The following is a 23,517-nucleotide window of genomic DNA, read 5'->3' as shown; positions in this document are numbered from 1 at the left end:
ACGCTTCTAAATACCAGGTGTAAACAGGGCCCTTTCTCCTGTGGAACAAACAGGAAGATATTTTGAAGAATGTTGGTAACTAAATGATTAAACTGAATGACTTCCACTGAGTCAATGGGAACCGAAACTGGATACCAACATTATTCAAAATATCTTCATATGACAGACTTTCATTTTTGTGTGGACTATCCCTTTAATAATACGCAGGCAAACTACACAACAGGTCTCACAGGACTCCCTCCTGGGCGGTAACAGGTTAGAGACTTGGCCGGCCTCTTGTTTTGTCTGCTCACAAGGAGAAAGGGAGGTGTATCACCTTTCTGGACAACCAGCAATTACTGTAAAGAACTGCCGCCTTCTATTTGTGGAACATGGATTTGCATACAACTTAATGTTAATGTTTAAATGATGATAAAAGTAAGGATTCTGCATTGAATCAATGCAACAGACTCAACAACACACAGCGATGCTGAAATCAGCATTAGATTGAGGGCTCACTTGTTCAGCACTACTGCACCAACACAAAACTCTTCATCCCGGCTCACAGCCGAACCACCGAGGTGAGACTCCGCTAGTGTCTGAATCACACCGGTTATTGTTTTTAACAGAATGGTTGGGCTCCTCGAAAATTGGATTCACTCTCATCCTTGTGTTTTCATCACTTCCATTGTTGCCGAACACTCCTGGAGCCGACGGCGTGTTAAATTATGATGTGGCTGAAAGAAATTACTCTATTTTGTTGTCCACTGACAGAGGGGCTTTCGTTTGAACCATCTCATTTACTCTTGTGAGGCAAATGTAATTTTAGGGGGCTGCCTGAGAGAGAGAATGATGTAAATCCGTAATCGGTTCCACCCGGGGAGATCTGACGGCATAGTACTGTATGTTGCTTATCATAATGTATATTGTGTAATATATCGCTCAACAGACTCATCATAGGTCTTTTAAGGCATGTTATTATTATTCAAAAAATGCACCCTTTCGTAATTACTGTGATATAGATTGTACAGACCATCTTACAGTAAGTGTGTTTTGCTTCAAGGAGGAATAAAAAAATAAGGCGCATCCTGATAGAATTTGAAATAGGTTGCCATGGAGACAAGGCAGGGGTGGGGTGATGGTTACTTGCCTGCGGCATGGGAGGAAGTACAGGTGTTTAGCAATGCAAGACCACACCTCACTGACCTGGGCCTAGTACACTGCTATTGTATTCATGTGTTATACAAACTAATTCACAGTCCTGCAGATGTTCATAAATGTTCATAATAAGATCCTGCTCTCCATTTCCCTAGTCTCAGCTCAATGAAGATTGACTGACAGGTGCATAAGATCCTAGATGGGAGCAAAATTCCCCTTTGTTCCCTACAATCTCTTGAGTCCAGAGCTCTTATTAAAACTCTCAGCGGGTCTCTGTGACTGATGAGTGTGCCAGGCTTATGCACAGCCAGCCTGAAACACTTAAAGCAACGGGTGGTAAGACTGGCATCTCACTCACTTTCCTCTCAGCTCCACTTCCTCAAACATCGGTCAGGGTAAACTTTTCAAATTACAGTAGACTATAAAGACACACACACACACACACACACACACACACACACACACACACACACACACACACACACACACCCTTTAAAAACCTGACTTCTTTCCAAGTTTTTGTCTAATTTTGTTCTGTATGATTATGCTTCAAAAATAAATTGTACTAAAACATTTTATGGCAAATTTTTAGTTGGCCTATCCCCGCCAAAAAAGTAATTTTTAGTAATTTATGAAGGTAAACACATTAGATAACAAAATATGAGGGCATGTAACAGTTATTTTAAAGAAAATAGTTCAAGCTAAAATATTTCACAGAAATAAGCTATAGATAAGCTAAAAGGTAAAATTAAGAAAATAAACTATTCTAAGGTTTGGGGTCAATAAAATTTTTGTATGTTTTTAAAGTTTCATATGTTTACCAATGATGTATTTATTTGATCAAAAATACTGTAAAAACAGTAATATTGTGAAATAATATATGTGTTAAATGTGTTTTAAAATATAATTCATTCCTGTGATGGCAAAGCTGAATTTTTAGCATCATTACTCCAGTCTTCATAGTCACATGATCCTTCAGAAATCATTCTAATATGCTGATTTGGTGCTCTTGAGATTTTTCTTATTTCTTCTAATTATCAGTTTTTACGGAAACCGTGATCCATTTTTCAGGTTTCTTTGATGAATAAAAGTTCAAAAGAAAATAATTTATTTAAAATAGAAATCCTTTGTAACATTTGAAATGTCTTTATTGCCACTTTTGATACATTTAAGGCACACTTGATGAATAAAAGTAAGTTTCTTTTTTAAACAAAATCAGAACACTTTATGTTATGTTGTCTGACAAACGTTAAAAGCAAAAACAAAAAAATAAAAGTAATTGCAAAAATGAAAAAACAATGAACTGAGTAAAACTGAGCGCTTAAATACACAGAGGAATATCATTAACGAAACAGGGAACCCGATGAGTACTAATCAGAAACCATGACAACTAATAATGAATGAGAATGAATGATTCAAAACAGTGACAGGGAAAATGAAACAGAAACAGAGCACTGTAACAAGATTTCTATATATCAGAGGTTTCTCTTTGTAGATCCCTGAGTGGGTCAATAATTGAAAATAACCTAGAATAATAATATTAATATTTTAGTATTAATATTTTGCAGGTTATTCAGTGGTCAGGCAGCCTGAGGGCAACAAAAATAATTACCTGCAGTTAAATTATTAAAAAGTAACCGATTAAAAAGAAGAAGAAAATCAGCATTTTGTCGGTATTAAAGATTGTGAAATGTTTATTTTATAAAGAGTAATTAAATGAACTGATCTACTGGAACAACCGAAGCATCAGGGTGCAGAAGAAAAAGCCTAAACCCTGAAACCATACTGTCATTCATACAGCGCCTCCACCACTTAACTCGTGGCTGTAATCAGTTATGGCGATCAGTGTGAAAATGCATTTGCATAATGCTGCATAATAATAAATAAATGATCATGATGCCAGGTCATGATGTGAAAAGTTTTTCCCTCAAGCTCCTTATTCGTCTTCCTCAAGTGTGCAGAATATTCCAGTGATGCCACTGCAGATTAAGACCTCTCTCGCTCCAGCTCGCTATCCAAAAGTCCTGTGGGTTTGGAAACCATTAAAAGTGTGTCCAAAGTGATACCCGTTCCACAAAGTCTCTATTCTCAAGGAGCTGAGTTTATGATGACATAGGGAAACTGAGAAAAATAGAGCCTCCAGCTTTTCTTTTTCAACTTACGATATACATTTTCTCCATTTTGACTGTCTGCCGGACATCACTAGATTCATTTAAGACATTTGACCTTTGTTTATTTATTTATTTACTATATGTTCATATATATTTACTATATATGTATTACGCTTGTCATTTTTTTTTTCAGTTTAACGCATAAAAATATTCAACGCAATTACTGTAATGCAGCATCGTTTTTTTCCGTCATCCTTTGGCTAGCTTTACATTATATGATTACACTTATTCTTGCAAATGCTTTTAAACCATTCAAGCGCCATTAGACACGAAAGAGAAGCCAGTGCAGTATCAGTGAATCTCCTGTCTGTGTGACACACACACGACTTGTGCGCACAGAAAGCCGCTTTAGACAGCGTTTGAACGGACAAAAACACGAAAGTATCCCAAAGTGCCCGTTTTGTCGAGTATCCTCGCGAGCACAGTCTTAAATGAGTTAAATAAAGTCTTAAATGAACATAAAGAGTTGTGAGTAAATCGGATGTGTGCCAGATCTGTGTCATGCGCGGCAGGTCTTAAAGTGACAGCAGCCTAATAAACCTGCTGCTGTCTGTCATTACTGTAAATAAAAAAAAACAAAAGACGTAGAGAAAATCAATCACTGTTCTTGACTGAATCACATTTGCAGCTTTAATAAGGATAAATCTAAATTTAATTTAGAATTTATGCAGCGAAGACTGTGAACGTCTTGAATACTTGAAAGAATACTTGCGAGACTTGAAAATCTTAATGTTCTGTTTAGAAGGTTACATGGGTCAAAAACAATGAAAACAATAACTCTTTTGGGGCATTTTGGCAGGTAAAAATCTAAACTGGTCTGACTGGGCCAGCAGAAAAAATCCTTAGCGTTGAGGCCTGATATATTAAAGGCGCTAAATGTGACATTTATTACAATAATGTTGAATGGCTACAATTAATTAATACAATAAAAAAAATCAATCTAATTGTCAGGCTTCTAGATAACAGATACACAAAAACAGGGAGCGTGTGCTCAGAACAGGAACCTAACATTAACAAACCTAACATAAGCATTGACCGACAAGTGAAGACTGAAACACTCAGGGCTTAAATACAGGGGAGAACAGATCAGGGAAACAAGACACAGCTGACAAGACTAACGAGGAACCAGGTGATACAAATGAACTAATGAGGGTAACCATGGAAACCAAGGAGTGGCGGGAAAACAGAACAAAGGAAGACATGTGACCAGTGACAAAAAACACTCAGACAGAACAGAATTGTGACACTAATAGAGACAACAGTATCAGTACTGGCTTTCATTCATAAAAAAAAAGATGTCATTAAACAAATATTTAAAATATACTATCTTTGTGTTGTTTCTACATTAATTTGAAGAATAAATGTGAAATTATTACAATATAAAAAATATATGAAAAACTTTACCGTTAGGTGAGATTAATCGCGATTAATTGCAGAAAAATGTGTGATTAATTAGTTATTTATATATATAAAGTGTGTGTGTGTAGTGAAACCAGTAAACAAACCTGGGGGCAAAAATATGACATTTGACTATAAAAGATACAGACCTCGATCTGGGGCTGTGGTTTAGAGCCCACATTACAACTGGAGTGTGTTATTATAAGAGTGATAAGTCAAACATTGTGATGTAGTTTGTTTTTAATAAAGCTTTTTGGTTGGCCTCAAATTGCCAAGGGTTTTCGCTAAACAACCGCTGAGCTTATCAAAACACCAGCAGAATCGACGTTGAAAACTGTTACTTTTATTAAACAAACCGAGCAGATTTCAATGAAAGTCGCTGAATACGAGGGAACGTCTAATGAAGGCATTTGCCAGGTTTAAACCAGCTGAGGATTGTGGGTGTACAGGCGTCAGAGCCCTGCAACAATGTAAAAACCTAATGAATTCACATTGGCAACACACAACACACCATTTTTGGCCAAAACCAGAGGCTTTGGTTTGGAGAACACATCATCCACAGGATGGCTCAGATAAGAGGCTCTATAAAATTATTTGCATTTCACCTCTAGGGTGCCAGAATTGCACTACAGAACTTATCGCATGCTTCACAGTGGACCAGTCGACCAAAAGCGCTTTGACAGGCTAACGGGGACATTAGAAGAGCTGTGTGCTTGGGCAGTCAATGGGGAGGAACCGCTGGGACATACCAGAGTTTTCCCAGCTTTCCCATGCACGCGTGCCGAGTGTGGATTCGCCACTGACCTCAGAGTCTGTATTTAAATCTATTTTAAAGGCCTGTGAAGCCAAGCTTGTTCTCTTAGCCTGAGAATGCAGATTAAAACACACACACATTTTCTGTCTCTTTCCAAGCACAAATGTGGAAAAACAACTCCCTGGATTTCTCACAGAGCAATGCCAGAATGCAAAAGCTAGAAAGTGATTCAAGCCACACCATGTAAACCTACACCCACAACACCTATTACACTCACGCAGCTATGTGCTTGGTCAACTCCTTCACTAACCCTACGCTAGGTTAAAACCCACACATAAGGAAAATAATATCCAATATTTCTTGTGCAAGATGTTATTTCAGTGACACACTAGAGACTTGTGCAATGGCGTTATATACTAATCCCTGCATGAACACATCCAATATAATTTGAACCATGTAGTGGACAATCGAAACAACAAGAGAGAGTTTTGTAATAGGTTAAATCACAGATGCTGAATTATGGCAGCCCCATGCAGATGGAGTCCATATGTACAGCAATAAGAACCAGGAATGCTGCATTTCTGGGGAACGGAGGGAGGAGTTTGAAGGGAGAGATGCGGCTATGTCTACATGCGTCGTATGACTGCGCAGTGTGTCTCCAGCGCTGGCTGACCGCAGAGCTTTAATGGTTTTTGGAATCATCTCCAGGGATTTGCTCTGAGTTGTTCGGTGATCAGAAAGTTGGATCGGTCCACGGATTTGTCACTGACGGCATGTCTGTTGGGAGTCGTGGCCTAATGGTTAGCGAGTCTGACTGGTAACCCAAAGGTTGCTGGCTCGATTCTGGCAGGAAATGACTGAGGTGCCCTTGAGCAAGGCACCTAACCCCTAACCACTCCCCAGGGCACCACAGAATAATGGCTGTCCACTGCTCTGGGTGTGTATCATGGTTTGCAGTGTGTGTGTTCACTACTCACTACTCTGTTTCTAATGTGTGTGCACTAACTTGGATGGGTTAAATGCAGAGTACAAATTCCGAGTAAGGGTTAGCATGGCCTTCACATGTCTCTTTCTTTCGAATTTAAGACACACGTGACTGTCAGAGAAAAGGTCAGCACAAACCCTTAAACATTCCCACTAAGCAACTGCGCACACATACATCCACTACACACATTAAGAAAACTTTTATCCAGCAAGGATGCATTAAAATCGATCAAAAGTGACATTAAAGACTATTATCTATTAATAGATATTAACTAATATCTATTATAGATTTATATTTCAAATGCTGTTCTTCTATTTCTATTCATCAAAGAATCCTAAAAACACAAAAATATAAAGCAGTATAACTCTTTTTAACTGTGATAATAATAAGAAATGTTTCTTGAGCAGCAAATCAGCATATTAGAATATTTCTGAAGAATCATGTGACAGTGAAAACTGGAGTAAAGATGCTGAAAATTCAGTTTTGCCATCACAGGAATAATATTTCACAATAGTATTGTTTTTCTGTATTTTTGATCAAATAAATGTGTAAAAAGAGTTCAGTTCACTTAAAAAAAATGTGTAAACCAGTTGCCATACAATTATTAAGTAAATAAACGTAATGCTTAATTGAAAAAATTTAAGTTGTGTGAACTTGACAATTCCACATTACTTATTTTTTTTGATTAAGCATAAAGTTTATTTACTTAATAATTTTAAGGCAACAGGTTTCCTCAATTTTTTTAAGTTAAGTCAACTGATCACTTTTGTGAGAATAAAGAGACTTCTTTCAAAAAAATAGGTATTCGACTAGTATTTAATGTAATGGTCACCCTGAAGGCACTTAGAACGTATTTAAGACAAGCAAACACAAGGCCAATAACAAACTGAAAAAAAATGACATGTACATAAACAACATTCACCATAAAAGGCCTATTAACAATAATGATGGATGGACAGATTGTGTGTTGACTTCGAAATGATCCAAGATGGTTCTTAAATTGCAGGTCACATAAACAAGAGCTCACAAAAGCGTTTAACTTTTTTCTCCTAGTCTTCATTGACATGATTTTTAAAGGTTAAGTGTGCAATTTATGAGCCACAAGAATTCATAAAATGTAAAAACAATAACCGTTTCAGACAGGTCTTCTCAATGCCACTGCCAAATTACTGAAATAAATCAGTCAATCATTTACCACAATTAAAGCAAAAGGTGTGCTTACATAAACTAGGCCTATGTAATGATGGCCTTTTTAGACATGGCATAAATGCAAATGTATGGTCTTAAATATATATTAAATAACAATACTTAACAAACAAAAATGTGTTCACAAGCCTAGGTTAAATGTATGCGGTAAGTGTTTGATTCAGTAAAAAGAACTGGTTCACTATATGGTTTTGATTCACTAAAAAGAACCAGCTCCTAAGAATCATTAGTTTGGGAATCAGTTGAACTGACCTGGTCACGCTCTATGGTTTTGATTCAATAAAAAGAAATGGCTCATGAAAGCCATACATTTGGGAGTCAAACTACACTGGTGTATGTTTTGATTCCCTTAAAGGACAAGTTCGGTATTTTACACTTAAAGCCCTGTTTTCAGATCGTTTCTGATGAAATACAACGGTTAAGATTAAAATTTGGACACATGCTGCTGGCCCGAGAATTTTCAGTCCAGTTTCCGGCGGCGGAGTAATACCGTACCTCACAGCACATCCAATACAAGTCAATGGAGTTGGCCAAAAACTACGATAAAACCTGTTGGAAAGCATCTTTTGCAGCGATTTTTGTGTGAGCATATCAGTGAACACCCCTGACCACTCGGTGAGTTTCACGTCTTTGTAAACGAAAGTTTAATGCGTTTTAGGAAGGATTGTTCCAGTGCACCTATGCAGCCATTCTGGAGGTGGGGGGGAAAGCGAAAGAAACCGAAAATTCTCGGGACAGCAGCATGTGTCCAAATTTGAATCTTAACCGTTATATTTCATCAGAAACTATTTGAAAACAGGGCTTTAAGCGTAAATTACCGAACTTGTCCTTTAAAAGAACTGGCTCATAAGAGTCATTCTTTGGGAATCAGATTTATCACCCCGTACGTTTCGCTCTATATTCAACTGATTGTCATCCGGTTCCAGTATTTTTTAGTGTTATGATCTTTCTATTTACTTTGTTCGCTATGGAATCTTTAGAATCAGTGTTGCATTCAAATCTAAATTGTAATTGTATGGAATTATTGTAAATTATTGACTTGCCAAATGAATTAATGTCCTATTGGAAATTCAGAATTCAAAATCTTCATTGGGAGCATTTGTTATTGATAAAAACCTCAAAATAATATGATTCACACAGGCAGAAATGATATTAATCTCCGCGAAAGCTGATAATAACTATTATCAGAAGAGATGAAAGGCACTAAACCACAAACAAGGTTGTGTTTACAAGTGGAAACATGCCCTGTGAATGGATGTTGGGTAATGACCATGCTGTGTCTGCCTGCAGCGTGCAACAAAGTGATACTGAACTAAGTGTGTGTCATCGCTAGCCCGGATAGCCTGTGGTACTTTTCTCTGGAAAACTCTGGAAAAAGCACTACCTCCTGCAGTGACCCCGATTACATCACCAAAACAGCACGAGTTTTGCCCCCCGCTCTCCCCTGCTGAAGTAAGCCTTGCTGTCACTAACAATCAAAAACACACGTTGTTCTCTTTTCAGCAATCTGGGACAGCGTGTTATCAGCCAACCCCCACGAAGACCAATCTCTAGGCATTCATACAGAGGGTTACACTGTACACTGTTGAACAGTTAGGAGGAGATTCCAGTGAGCATTTCCTCTGAGGAATTCGTATCTGAAACTTTATTTTATTTTTTTAGTCGGAACCCATTACTCTTTGCATTCTTGCCGGTGCTGAGAGGTAATTTGCATGCAACTGAGCTCCAAATTGCACAGTAATTGTTTGACTGTATCTGCAGGATTCATCATTTTGACTTTGTTGACAGGCACGCTGGGTAACTGGCTATTTAACGTGGGCCGCACATGACGTCAGATAATGATTTGATTGATGCCTAATGAGGGAATTCTGAAACAGCACAGAAGAATAACCAATCAATCCAATAGTTAAAATTGTCATTTTATACTTGAAATTGGAATTTGCAAGTCCACATCTTTTATGAGTTCCAGTAAAAGACTGAGCATAATTACGCAACAGTTAATAGTTTCCTACAATTTTCTGATGTTACACCCACTTTTTTACAAGGTCTGCCAGATTCTATGGCATTTAATACAATTAAGAACAGCATTCATGTGTTGTCATTCATCAGTCTATTTTTTATTCAGATACTGCAATCTAAGTTGTTTTTGGGAAGAAGAAAAAGTCGATTCCTTTTAGAACAAAAATGAGAGTTTTGGCCAGGGCCAAGTGAAATGTGCAGGATTTTTTACATTAGGTCAGAGGTTCTCAAACTTTTTTGGTTAAACCCAACCAAAAGTCATTTGCCAGAGGAGCTTTTTAAGCAAATATTTAGTAAATATTCAGTCTCCTCCACTGACCAGTTTGTGAGACATGGTGCAAATAAACATATGCACGTTCATAATGCATGTAAACGTACATATCATGGCACTGCATTGAATCAAGTGTTTACAAGTGTTTAGACGCTTAAATGTTTTCCTATTGATCGGATTATTTCAGATTGAGATGATTGAGATATTCACATGATTGAGATGTTTACATGAAGGCTTTTCAGCCTGATTGAGCCATCAATCTGATAACTAACAAATTATTGGTTGCATAAACATAGCTATTTTCTATGCTGATTTAGAAGGAAAATGGGTAGAAGTCTGTAGAATGGATTTAAAATGTGGTGAAATGTGAGATTAGAGTACTACACTTTTGTTTATGAAAGCCCATTTTTACCACAGAGTACAAAAAGCTACAGTAACTACAGCTACAGTTAAAGTAGAACTTTGTGAATGAAGGTTAGTCCAGTTCTTTGGAAAACTGCTCAAATCTGCCAGACAGATTCCACAAGGGCATGCCTTTGACCTCTTTATTCAGCTACTCAATAACTTCCGAACACAGGACTTCTGGGATTATCCACCAATAAAACCTGTCATACACACTGGAGAAATAAGCTTATGAGCTTTTCATAGCAAAATGATTAGACCTGGTCATTTTATGGTGCCATGGCTTATTTCAAAGTAAAACTTTCTGTTCTTGCAAAATCAGCATGTACATATATGAACTTTAGTCTTCCTTCCAATTTTTATGCAGGTGATCACTCACAAATGCATCCTTGTTGTCACAGCATTTCCTCCAGGCATAATAGCATTACCATCACATTACTGTTGCTCATACACGAACACATAGACACGTATACTGTATAAATACACACACAATTGCATCAAGCAATAGCAATGTGATGGGAAAACAAGGAAAAGTTTTCTCAAACGTTCTCAACAGCATGCCACCATAGCACCTCATTCACACTTTAACATTGCAAAAACCCTTTCAAACACACAAAGTGAATATAGATGTCAAGAAAGATATTTTTTTATATATCTTTTGCTTTAATTCTTATGAATAAACTGTGTGGCAAGATGCATTTGGGGCTCAGCTTGCAAAATATGCTTGTTTAATGAATTTGAATGATGGTGTGAATCAGCTCTGGTGTGTTCAGAGACACACTTTCTAACCTTTGTAAACAAACTATACGACATTAGCTGAGCATGCAAAACAACAGCTGGTGCTCCCCTCTATGGCAAGCAAGAGGGCTCGAAGATAATCGTATCCATTAAGACAACAGAGCCTGTGTTTATGGAACAAAAGTGTAAGTATTATTCTGTTCGACATGATCTCGGCTGTGAGGCACGCTGGAAGCGGATCTCCACTAGCGTATTCTGACTCAGAGCTCTGAGCTTGGCTCCAGCTCGCAGTCTAGCAGAAACCAGCTCCAACCCAGAGACCCGGAGTAGATGAAGCGTGTTAATTTGATTTCCAAATGTTCAACTTGCCTTATTCCTCCCCTTTGAACAAACTCCTCAAGCTGAGAGCCAAAACTGGGAGAGGTTTATGCAACACATTAATGAAAAATATTATTGGAAACAGCCTCTTAACTATAGATTAAAGTTCAACGTTCCCTCCTGAACCTTTTTCAAAATTCACATCTCAAGGTCAATGTTTCAAGCTAAAAAGTGTTTTTAGGCTTGTTTTTAGACCTCTGATGACCGATTGTGGCTTTCTTATTTGTGATAGCCAAATACATTAAAGCCAAGCTAAAAGTGTTTCAATAGGCATATTCACATGCATTACATAATGCTGAATTGACTGCCAAAGAGGTCACAGCTAATGTTGTTTGAAAAGAGGGTGGAAACCCACTAAGAAAATCAGACCAGTCTCCAGGAGTTGTTTCCAAATTTGACATTTGAGTCCAATCTTGGGTGGATCAAAATAATGTTAAATTTGTGGGGGAAAAGATTTTGTATTAACAGCTACAGTATCTTTAATTGCATGGCTAGCTTGAGCCAATATGAGTCATACATTGTACTTTAGAAGGTTATTAAGTAAATTTTAAATAATCTATCACACAAGAATGACTCAAGCTAAATTAATAGAAAATATGTTGGAAAATTCGGATGGGGTAAAAAAAAAAAAATGTAATGCTAGAATCTAATCCTGTGTAATTGGGAGATAAATACACTTTTTTTGTGTGTTTCAGTTTTTAGAAATATTTCAAATAGGACATGAAATAATTACACTTTCAAAACCGTGTGTGTGTGTGTGTGTGTTTGGTGAACTTCATCAAATGAAATGAAAAATGCTAGCGTAAGGGGGAGAAGAGACTACAAACCCTTCTAAACCCCCTATATTATAGATGATGTCAACAGCTAAGCACTTCCTGTGACTAAAATGTTCGTTTAGTGAACTTCTTGGATGGATTGACCTTGAATTTGCTAATCTGGGTGGTGATCTTCCAATCCCGAGGTCCAATTTGGAATGTCTCTAAAGGCTAGACCAAGTACATCCTGCAACAGATTACAGGTCAAGTAACAAAACATATTTAAAATCAATGAGATTAGTTATTTTTTATACTTCCTGACCCCTGGACTCCAGCTCTAATCCTCACTGTCTGTAGACATTAACCAGCACTGCAGAAGTATTACATCATTTCCAGGTTATTCCCTACGTTTCCAATGCAATTTTGCTGTTGGGTGACACTTTTGGTATCAGTGCAGTTTCACAGAACTGCTTCAAAATCCACTTACTGAAACTCTGCTGTGGCAGTGACATCATTCAACACTAAATCATAGGCTTAATTCAATTGTGCAACAGAGTTCCCATCATAAAAATGCTGTCATAAATATGGTTAAAAGAAACATGACTAAAAACTGTAGCACAGAAATTACAGGACGCTTCCTGAAAGAGTTAATCAACAACATTTCTAAAGGTCTCCTTAAAAACCACTCTGACAAAACAGTGATTTAGACACACAAAAAACAAAAAAATGGCAATTTCTTCAAAATACTAGAAGTGAACGTTAAAGCAGTCGTCAACCGAAACCGACTTCACAGAAATACACACGTCATATGGAGTCAGCCTGTACCTATCATGTGAAATATCGCCCTGTCATTACTTCATGTGGGTGCCACGCTGCTTTGGCATTGTTTACACCCACGAGCAACAGCTTTGCAGATTAGCATGTGCAAGTGACAGCATGTGTTGTAAAGGACGACTTCTGCTTCGGTGACAAGCAATACCCCATTCACTTCATGTCCTCCATCCTTCTCATCTTATTGTGCCTCATTCCCCCAAACTCCCACCCAATCAACACACATAATAAGCTTAAAGAGAACGGTCCAAACCACACTTTTCATAAAAAGTGATTGTTGCAATTATGAGCAATGAAAGCTCAGTGAAGAACAACACTGGGAAAAGTTCATGCTGTAATTACAAGGTACGAGATTTGCAGAAAATGCCTGAAGAATAAAAGACGTTTTGGAGGTGCAGAGACCATGTTACTACTGTGCTTGAATTGGGAAAGCTTTGTTGATTTTCCAGAGGTGTGGAGAATGGGAAAGGTTCACCGTTACAGAACAAAGATTAGACCCATTTACCTAATCTTAATTACTAAAACACACCTTTTATAGTTCACTGTAAACTTGGACGTTGAATGAACAGAAATGAGGCATTTAGATGCTTAGCAAGGGCTTGGTTAACATGCAACATTAATTTGACCAAATGTTCATATGGTTTGTTAACTTTTCTTGGCTATTTTAAAGGGACAGTTCACCCAAAAATGAAAACAACTTGTGTTGCAAAAAAAACCTTGAAAAGGTCACTAATCTAGCAACAAAGTCAATGAGCTGGCAAGACTGAAAGAAACATATGAAACTCAATGGCGCCCAAATAACATTGGATCATTTAATAGCATGGACAATTTTTTTTTTGGGTGACCTAGCGACTTAAATGTCAAAAGCAAATTAAGTTTAGAATAGTATTATTAAACTTAATAAAATTCAAAACACACCAAAATGTTTCCAAGAGAGAAAAGTCTATAGTAGTTAAACATGATCGCGTTTTGACTGTGAGCCGAGACATGACATCCGTACATAATACTGTTCTGCGTAACAGACCTGAGTGGATTTGAACTCACCGTCCGTCTCTTGGGTCTCGGTGACTGAGTGAACCTGATAGAATTACAGACTTCCTGAATTTGCAGTTGAGAGACGGCCAAAGGTAACTAAACAGATTCAAATCTATAGCAGAAAAAAAATCACTATTTTTATCCATAACAGTTTGTGGACAAGTATATGTTCTCAGCTCTCATCTCTGGCCTTAATTCAATCCACGTACCATTTTGGCTGAAACAAAGTAAGCGACTTGGCAATGTCACACGAGAGTGATTGTACAATGGTATTAGTGTTATCTATCCCCATATCACAAAACATCAGCCTTGGGCTAAATTGTGGCTCTCTACACTTCTGCTTTTAATTCTGTTCTTAAACTTTATTGAATGGGTTTCAACAGGAAATGTGAGATCATGCAGTGAAGCTTCTGTTGAGAGGTCTACAGTTCATATTCAGGCTAACACACTGTCTACACTGAGACTGACATAATCAATGTTGCATGCTTGGAGCATTGACAGCTCCATTGATTATAACGAGACTGTTTTGGTTTTGTTGCTCGCTTGGAGTGTGTAATAAAGTCCAAATGAACAAAAATGAGCCCTGTTCATCCTCCAGAAGTACATGGTAATGAAAAATGATTTAACACAAAGTGATGAAAGAAACAACAAACCACTCCACTGCCAGTGAAAAAAACAAATCACTTGCAGTGAAAGTGCTAGAAATAACGTACTTAAAGAAATACTTAAAGTTCACATACTTAAAGACACACACTTTATGTTCTCAGCATGTAATTTTGTACCAAAACAACTTGATTCATTTGCAAATAACAAGAAAAATATAATTCAGTTATTTTCGGGAGATATTTTCTTTTAAAGAAATTGCTTTTTAAGGACTACAAACGGCTGGTAGGGACTACACGACATTCCTCCTGGGTTAGTGATATCACAAACCCTAAAATTTACATAAACCCTGCCCCCGGGAACGCGATTTATAGATTATCATGACAGAATATGCTAATCAATGACTAGAAGATATCTACACTACATAAATTCATCAACTAAACATTCAGAAATGTTGTCTACATGTTGTCACTTCTTCTTGAGTCTCTCCATCTTTGTCTGACTCCGGTTTGAACATAAAAGGCTAAAAGTTTTAGAATAGCGTGCCGCACGAGTGCTATTTTTAGACCGCAAGGCCGCGTGACGTCAGCAACGTAAACCGGAAGGGGGTCAACATAGAAGCGAGCTCGCTTATGATTCATGCTAGTACTGCTTGTTTTCTGCCGGTTATCCCTCAAATAAGAACATGCCGAGTAAACACTGCTGTTATGGAACTTGCAGAAACGACTCCAGACACTATGACCGTCCACATATGAAGGATGTATTCTTTATTCGTTTCCCGAAGCCAAAAACCTAGAGGGATAAATGTGAACGATGGGTCTGCGCCCTAGACATTATTTTGAATGAATGAATAACTCTCTCTCTCTCTCTCTCTCTCTCTCTCTCTCTCTCTCTCTCTCTCTCTCTCTCTCTCTCTATATATATATATATATATATATATATATATATATATGTATGTATGTATGTATGTATATATATATATGTATATATGTATGTATGTATGTATGTATGTATATATATATATATGTATGTATGTATGTATATATATATGTATATATGTATGTATGTATGTATGTATGTATATATATATATATATATATATATATATATATATATATATATATATATATTTATATACATATAGTTACTTGTAGGTGCTACTACTGCCTTGAATGACATTTATCATAAAAGTCATATGTAGGCCTACTTTCTTAAAATACTCTTATTTAAATATGTAAGACATGTTCAGCCTCTGCCTTTTTCTAGCAAGTCTGGTCATGCTACAGGTAGGCCCTAGATCTGACAGATTTACTTTTTCTGTAGTAAGGAAACAGCCTTAGGGGGGAGGGTAAAATAATTGAGAGAATTTAGATTTGATATTAATTAAAAATTAAGTGTTGTTGGTTGTGACCAAGTAGCATTAGCGATCGCTAAACAAAAAATAAATACATTAATAATAATAATATAAATTACCCCCAACAACTGTCAGACGTAAGACAACCAGAGGACATAGTATATATGACAGACAGGACATAGGGTGGTAAAAGATAGCTTGATGAAACTGCAAAATGTCACTGTCAGTGGCGTAAGGCGATGTTTTTTGGGGGAGAAATTCTGTCGATAACAATCTACCTCTGGATCAGGTCGGCTCTTTTTCCCGTCTTTTTCAGCCCTCTACACTCAAGCCATCTCTTCAATTGAATATTTGTATGTTCTTCTACTTCTATACCAGTGAATTTGGCACCGGGGACATCATTCTCGGACAGAGTTAGCAGGTTTAGCTCAGTAGACATCTCGTCCGTGAACTGTTTACATGCGTCTAGCATGAGTGACACGCGCGAGTTTGACCCCCCTAGCAACCGTCGCTAGCTTAATGAATATTAATGAGAAAAGGTGACGTATATCGTGCGGTACGCTATTGTTCAGGACACAAGCAGTTGTAGCTCCGCCCTCTGTGCTGGGAGCAGCAGCTCATTTGCATTTAAAGGGAAACTGTGCATTTTTTGCTCACCCTCAAATTTAAACATGCTATATGAAAATATCTGTGGGGTATTTTGAGCTAAAACTTCACATACACACTCTCTGGACATCATAGACTTATTTTACATCTTGTGAAAAGGGCATTGTACCACCCCTTTAATATATTATAATTTTATAGGCCTCACAAAAAAGTAAGATTGTCAATATCTATCTCATTTTTATAGAAATGATCAATACTACATAAATACAACAATTCATGTTTAATAACTTAAATGTCACATATATTATATAAAGAAAAGCTACTGAAATTAAAAAAAAATTATTCTGTTTTTTTTTTTTTTGGGGGGGGGGGGGTTGGCTTAGCATTTAATTGGCTGAGGACAACACAAGAACACCCATAACCTTCAGTTGTCCTTTTTACACTTTAAACATGTTTGCACTAGTAAATTCTCTGCTATACATGCAAAATACATGCATTTGAATTTATCTGATCGTCAATAGAGGAAAATGCTCTTTATGACAGATGGTGTAGTTACATTACCTACCAGCAGAGGAAAAACAATGACATATCTGAGTAGAACTTAATATTCTATGACTTTCTATTTTGCACCAATAGTGCAGTGTCTTGACAAATTCACAGTATGACCACCTCTTCAGTCACCAATACATCACTATACCTCAGTCATGATCTAACCATGTGGAATGTCGTGGATAACTTTGACATTGATCCCTGGGAAAAGTACCAAATGGCTACCCTTAATAGATATAAAATATAGGCACAAAATAGATTTTTTTTTAAACACACCTGCATATAAAGCATAAGATTTGCCTGCATTGAAAAAGCATGAGATTTGTTGCTGGAGCATATGAAATACAATCAGTCCTTTGTCAGCTGGACAGCTTGACTTCATCAGCAGTTTTCCAAACCACAAAACACAAAAACCTCCATGACCTTCACAAAACACACTTGATCACAGAAACCTCAGTGCTATGTTAATTAATTGGATCTTCTTTAGTATTAAAATAGTTCACATCCATTTATAAAGGCAAAAGTAATATATACAGTGTTGTAATTATTTAATCAGACATTCTATTTTTTTTTCCAGGAAAATGATTTTCCATATTTGAAACCCTTTTCACATGTCTGAAATTTGTCTTGATTTTAGAACATCTACTGCGCAAATAGTTAAGCCAAAAAAGAATTCCTGTTATCATTTACTCGTCTTGTCATTCCAAACCCAAATTACTTTTTCTTTCTTCTGTGGAACACAAAATAATACTATATTTGTAAATGATGTCACTCATTTTTGACATGTGTCAGTCATTTCTATGAAAACATAATGAATTGGGACTAAACCATTCCAAAGAATAATAAAGGTGGTTCATACGGAATAACCTGTTTTCCAAGACTTCTGAAGACATATGATCAATTTGAGTGAGAAACAGAAAAAAATATTATTCATCAATAACTTACTGTTAATCAATGCTTAGATCACTGAGTCAGCGAGTTGAACTTGATTACCAAATAGGTCCAATTTGTGAATGAATCATTCAGACTGTTTTGTGAAAAGAAATAAAGATTAATTCAAAAGATGACTCAAAAGAATGATTTCGTCACAAAATGGATATTGCTACTTCTCTTATTTTCTCTGTCATATGGCTTCAGAAGACAAAATAGGCAGTGCATTTCCCACAGTCTCATGACACTTTAATGGTGCTTTTTTGTCATTTTAGAGCATTTTGGTCCACATTTTCTTTCATTATATTGACAAGAGTGGGCAAGATGTTCTTCAAAAAAAAGAAAAAAAGAAAAAGAAAGTCAGGTTTGGAATGACATGAGGGTGAGTAATTTTTTGGGGTGAAATTTGAGACTGTGTTGAGAAAAACTGGACACCTATCCATCCTGGTTGAATACATTTAGTTTGCTGATATTCCCATAAGGTCAAGTGCATAATGGGGTTTGGCCAAGTAATGAGTAAGCCACAAATATGGCAGCCACAGCTTTGGCTGTTGATGACATGTTTGTACACTTACTAACATATCTGACCTAAGCTGCTTTTATCACTGATGCTTCAGAATATCATATATAGGATCATGAACACTGAATACATATATGTCCTCTACATAATGCACAGACAGCTGACAGATGTGCTGGATTGAAAAGTGAACCCCTGTCAGTTACACAAAGGCTCAAATGTCTAGTAAGATTATAGGGAATATTCTTATCACTTCTGGCCTCGTTAGTTGCCAGGTGGATTGATGAAATAATTTCCATATGGCACTGACAACTGTGTGGGAAAGCAGCCTAGCACTGGCATATCTATGAGAGCAGGAACAAATTCAGTCTCTAGAGATCAAATCGCACACTCAGGATGAAGTTTGTTCAGTAACAGAGAAACTCAATGTCAGCAAGCGTCACTGTGTGGATTGGCTCCGCTCCATCTTACAGATCTCATCAGGGCAAAACTTATTCTCAATGTTTCTTTAATGTTTTCAAAGTCATTTTAATGTCTCAGCAGACCTAATTAAAAAATCAGTAAAATCAGTGATAATGCCCTGGACATCTTACATTGGCCTTTCTGAATTTGTGTTCCCTGGTAAACTAATGTTATGTAGTGCTTTGGCAGACATCTCATCCATTGAGCCATGGAGCTGTCCAAAAACTATCCAGATCCCCACAACCTGGGCTTACACTGCGCTCACACCATATCAGATTTTTCATAAATACAATTTTTAAATCGACAGCCCTAAAAACAAACCATGTGTACATAAACCAACAAATTAAAGAGCAAAAAAACCCAGCAATATTGCACTGTGACCTCTTCCCGACCGCTGAAGGATATTCGGGAAAAAAACAGCACGACTGAGAGTGCGACATTGCTTTTACACAACACAAGTCTATATTGGGTAGCTTACATTTGTAGATACAAAACTGGCAGTGTAGATCCAAACAAAGTAGCAGCGCAGCTTTGCGCATCTCCACGCAACCCAGTGTAGTGGCGTTTCGTTCCTGGAAGAATCAGTGTTTCGAACAAATCGGTTGAGTGAACAATTCAATGAATTACCCTTCACACTTGTTATGGTCTTGAATCAGTGTGTTCGAACAAATCAGTTGAATGAATCGGTTGAATAAATATAAAGACATTAATTTGCTGCCACCTACTGGCGTAACAATGTAACATGCAGAAAGAATCACTGAAAACTCCCCAACACTAATACACAGACTGACAGCTTGTTTTGTATAGCCTATATTTATTCAATTAAATAATACACATATCAATCTTTATTCTGATATGTAAAAATAAAATGGTTGACAATTAACAATCTCTACACACAGCCTATTTATTATATCCAGTGCTACCTGGTGTGAGTTTGGGTCACTGACGAATAAGAAAATTAAAAATTTGCAAGCTAATACAATTGCTGTAGTGATTAAGCCACACTTACATTATGAATGTTGCCATATAAATTAGTCATTTCAGCTCAAGAGAAGAAGTTGTCATGTTGTAATTATGGTAATTCTGAAATGATGTGAATGTATTTATTAGTTTTATATTATGCATTTCGTTTTGTATTTGTTTATTTATTTATTAAAATCTGTTGATTGTTCGCCAGTTCCCGCCTCCTTCTTCCCATAACATCTAACCTTGCTACACTGCCTAATAGTGGGCGGTTTATCCATCCACTTATGAATCGATGACACATAATGAGGCTGTAAATTCCACAATATTTGCGAGACATACTCTGAGCACATGGGAGTTTTTCCATGGTGGAGTAGGAAATTTTGTTTACTCTGAATATTTAAGGGATGATGTCAGTTTGCTGGGTGTTAGCAAGAGATTCTTTCAATGGTTTCCAGTCATGTAATGAGTTGTGGCCACAGACATGAAATGTTCCATGCTGTGTTTCTGTTCCTATAGGAGGGGTTAACTAGTGACTTCAGAGGCAAATAAAGCTTCAGAGCCACAGTAAAAGCTTAGCGGAATATGTTGTATATTAATCATAAATACAGACCCAGGACTGGTATAAGTACATCTCCTTTACCCAAACCCAATGCATTTAATCTTTTACCCAATGTAAACTGAACTATATGTTGGTTGTATCTGACCACAAATAAATCATCTCTTTTCATTCAACTGTAAATGAAGCAATTACAACAAAAGGAGGATAATCGTAATAGCTCTTCGTGCTGCTGAAATGGAATTTAAATGTTTCTGACGCTCTCCCACTGGCACTGAATGACTAACATTAGACTTAAACGACAAAACAATGAAGTGAACGAACCAATCAAGCATGTCGTCATTGTCCCTTATCAAATAATGGAAATTATCCTCTATGAGTCATTCCATACCCTCTGGCAAACAGACAAAAGTTGCTCACACTAACTTTTACTTTATGTATCAAATATTACATTTAATTATCAATAGTTATAAGGCCACACCGGATAACAGCACAGCAAAACTTCACATCACATGTATTAAATCACACAAGCACTGTGAACTGAGCAGTAGGGGAGAAACTGCCTGCTGCTGGTTTATTTTTAGAGCAAGCACTATGTGGTCAAACAAACAGGAATCATGGCAGATATTAACCCAGGTCAGGAAATAATGACCCTGGCTACAAATCAGTCACTACATAGGAAAGCCAAAAGCCAAGTCTGACCAAAACTGGGGTTCAGAAAAAAGTGCAGCTATATACAATACAATAGGCTTAAGCCATATTTGTAGGAATGTGAAGTGTTAAAGGGATAGTTCACCCAAAAAACGAAAATTACCCCATGATTTACTCACCCTCAAGTCATTCTAGGTGTATATGACATTCTTCTTTCAGACGAATACAATCGGAGTTATAGTAAAAAATGTCCTGGCTCTTCCAAGCTTTATAATGGCAGTGAATGGCCGTTTATGTTTTGAAGTAAATAAAAGTGCATCCATTCATGATAAAAGTGCTCCATGCGGCCCTGGGGGGTTAATAAAGGCCTTGTGAAGCTATGTGATGCGATTGTGTAAGATGAATATCCAAATTTAAAACTTTATCGACTAAAATAACTAGCTTCCGGCAGATGGCTGTACGCTCGCTTTACGGCGAAAGAGTAACCTTTGACATGACGCATGACGCATTGACGTGTAACAGTGTTAGCTGTTACTCTTGTAATATTTCATACTCACTCCTAGGGGGCGCTTGAATTTTTAAAGAGAAATGTCGGAGGAGCTTGAGTTTGTTCCCCAGCCCTGTTTGTTTGAACCGCGAGATCCGTCAAAGCTTACGCTACTCCTACATCCTACGTCATATATCACGTCAAGTGTTCCTCTTTTGGTGTAAGTCGACTTGCGTAGGCCGTCTGCCTGAAGCTAGTTATTTTAGTCGATTAAGTTTTAAATATGGATATTTTTCTTACACGAATGCATCGCTTCGCTTCAGAGGGCCTTTATTAAAGGGTTAGTTCACCCAAAAATGTAAATTCTGTCATTAGTTACTCACCCTTATGTCGTTCCAAACCCGTAAGACCTTCTTTCATCTACAGAACACAAATTAAGATATTTTTGATGAAATCTGAGAGCTTTCTGTCCCTCCATTGACAGTAACATCATTGCAACTTTCAAGGCCCAGAAAGGTAGTAAAAACATCATTAAAATAGTCCATGTAACTACAGTGGTTCAACCTTAATATTATGAAGTGACGAGAATACTTTTTGTGTGCTAAAACCCTCCAAAATAACAACATTATTCAACAATCTCTTCTCTTCCACATCATTCTCCTACACTGTTGATGTAGTGTAAACAGTGCAACGCTTCTGGGTTCTACGTCAGAACGTGAAGGTCTTACGGGTTTGGATGACAGAATTAAAATTTTTGGGTGAACTAACCTTTTAACCCTCCAGGGCCGCGTGGAGCACTTTTATAATGAATGGATGCACTTTTATGTTTTACTTCAAAACATAAACAGCCATTATAAAGCTTGAAAGAGCCAGGACATTTTTTTAATATAACTCCGATTGTATTCGTCTGAAAGAAGAATGTCATATACACCTAGGATGACTAAATTTACTAGAATGAGTAAATCATGAGGTAATTTTCATTTTTGGGTGAACTATCCCTTTAACGTAGTGTCACAATGCTCTGTGGAACAGGGACATTTTGAGAATTGGAGGCTGAGTACAGGAAATGAGGAAATGAAATGGAGAAATAAATAGACAATGACCATCTATTTTTTTGTTTTTCTTTAACCAACAAGAATCTGTATTATTCCTTCTGAAAATTCTGTATTTTGTTACAGACTGCTGCCAGAACACGTCCATCAGACATGGAAGAGCAGCAGTGGCATAACCCCTCATGCAGAACGTAATTCAAACAAGCTTGTTCTTTTCTTCTGCGTAATGCATCCTAAGGCGATAGGCCACCATGTCAAAGGCAGCGTATAAGAAACCAATGTTAAACAACAATATCAATGCAAGAATTACAGCTGACAGGCACTGCTGCCTCTTGCACAAGAACCTCAGTTGGATAGAGTTCAGTCAATGAGTGCAGTATTGCATTTTTATTCCGAACTACGATCGCAGAATCCCTTCACATGCGCTCTATACCAAATAAAGCACCTGTCATGAGGTTCAGAAGTAAATAGCCTGTCATATGTAGGCATACCTACCTTAAAAGCATCTCACTTCAGAGATGGAGATGAAGTATCACAAAGGCCTTTTGCGTGGTTCATTATTAGCATACACACAACACATTTTTCCAATCTACAGTGCAACTCTACCAAAGGGAATTGCTGCGCTTGGCAGGAAGATTAATATAAAAAGGGAGCCAGGCAGGAGCGTTTCAGAGGGAGCATCTCAGGACAGATGGGCTGGTTGC

The 23,517-nt window shown here is 37.3% G+C and overlaps 1 protein-coding gene across 2 annotated transcripts in view; it reads right to left on the bottom strand.

Moving 5' to 3' along the window:
• btbd11b (BTB (POZ) domain containing 11b) overlaps positions 1 to 23,517 on the bottom strand; it is a 63,369-nt gene that overhangs the window by 25,559 nt on the left and 14,293 nt on the right. The window lies entirely within an intron of this gene.

The sequence above is a fragment of the Squalius cephalus genome, assembly GCF_949319135.1.
Source record: "Squalius cephalus genome assembly, chromosome: 6".
NCBI classification, from domain to species: domain Eukaryota; kingdom Metazoa; phylum Chordata; class Actinopteri; order Cypriniformes; family Leuciscidae; genus Squalius; species Squalius cephalus.
This window is presented reverse-complemented; position numbering and strand designations above follow the sequence as displayed.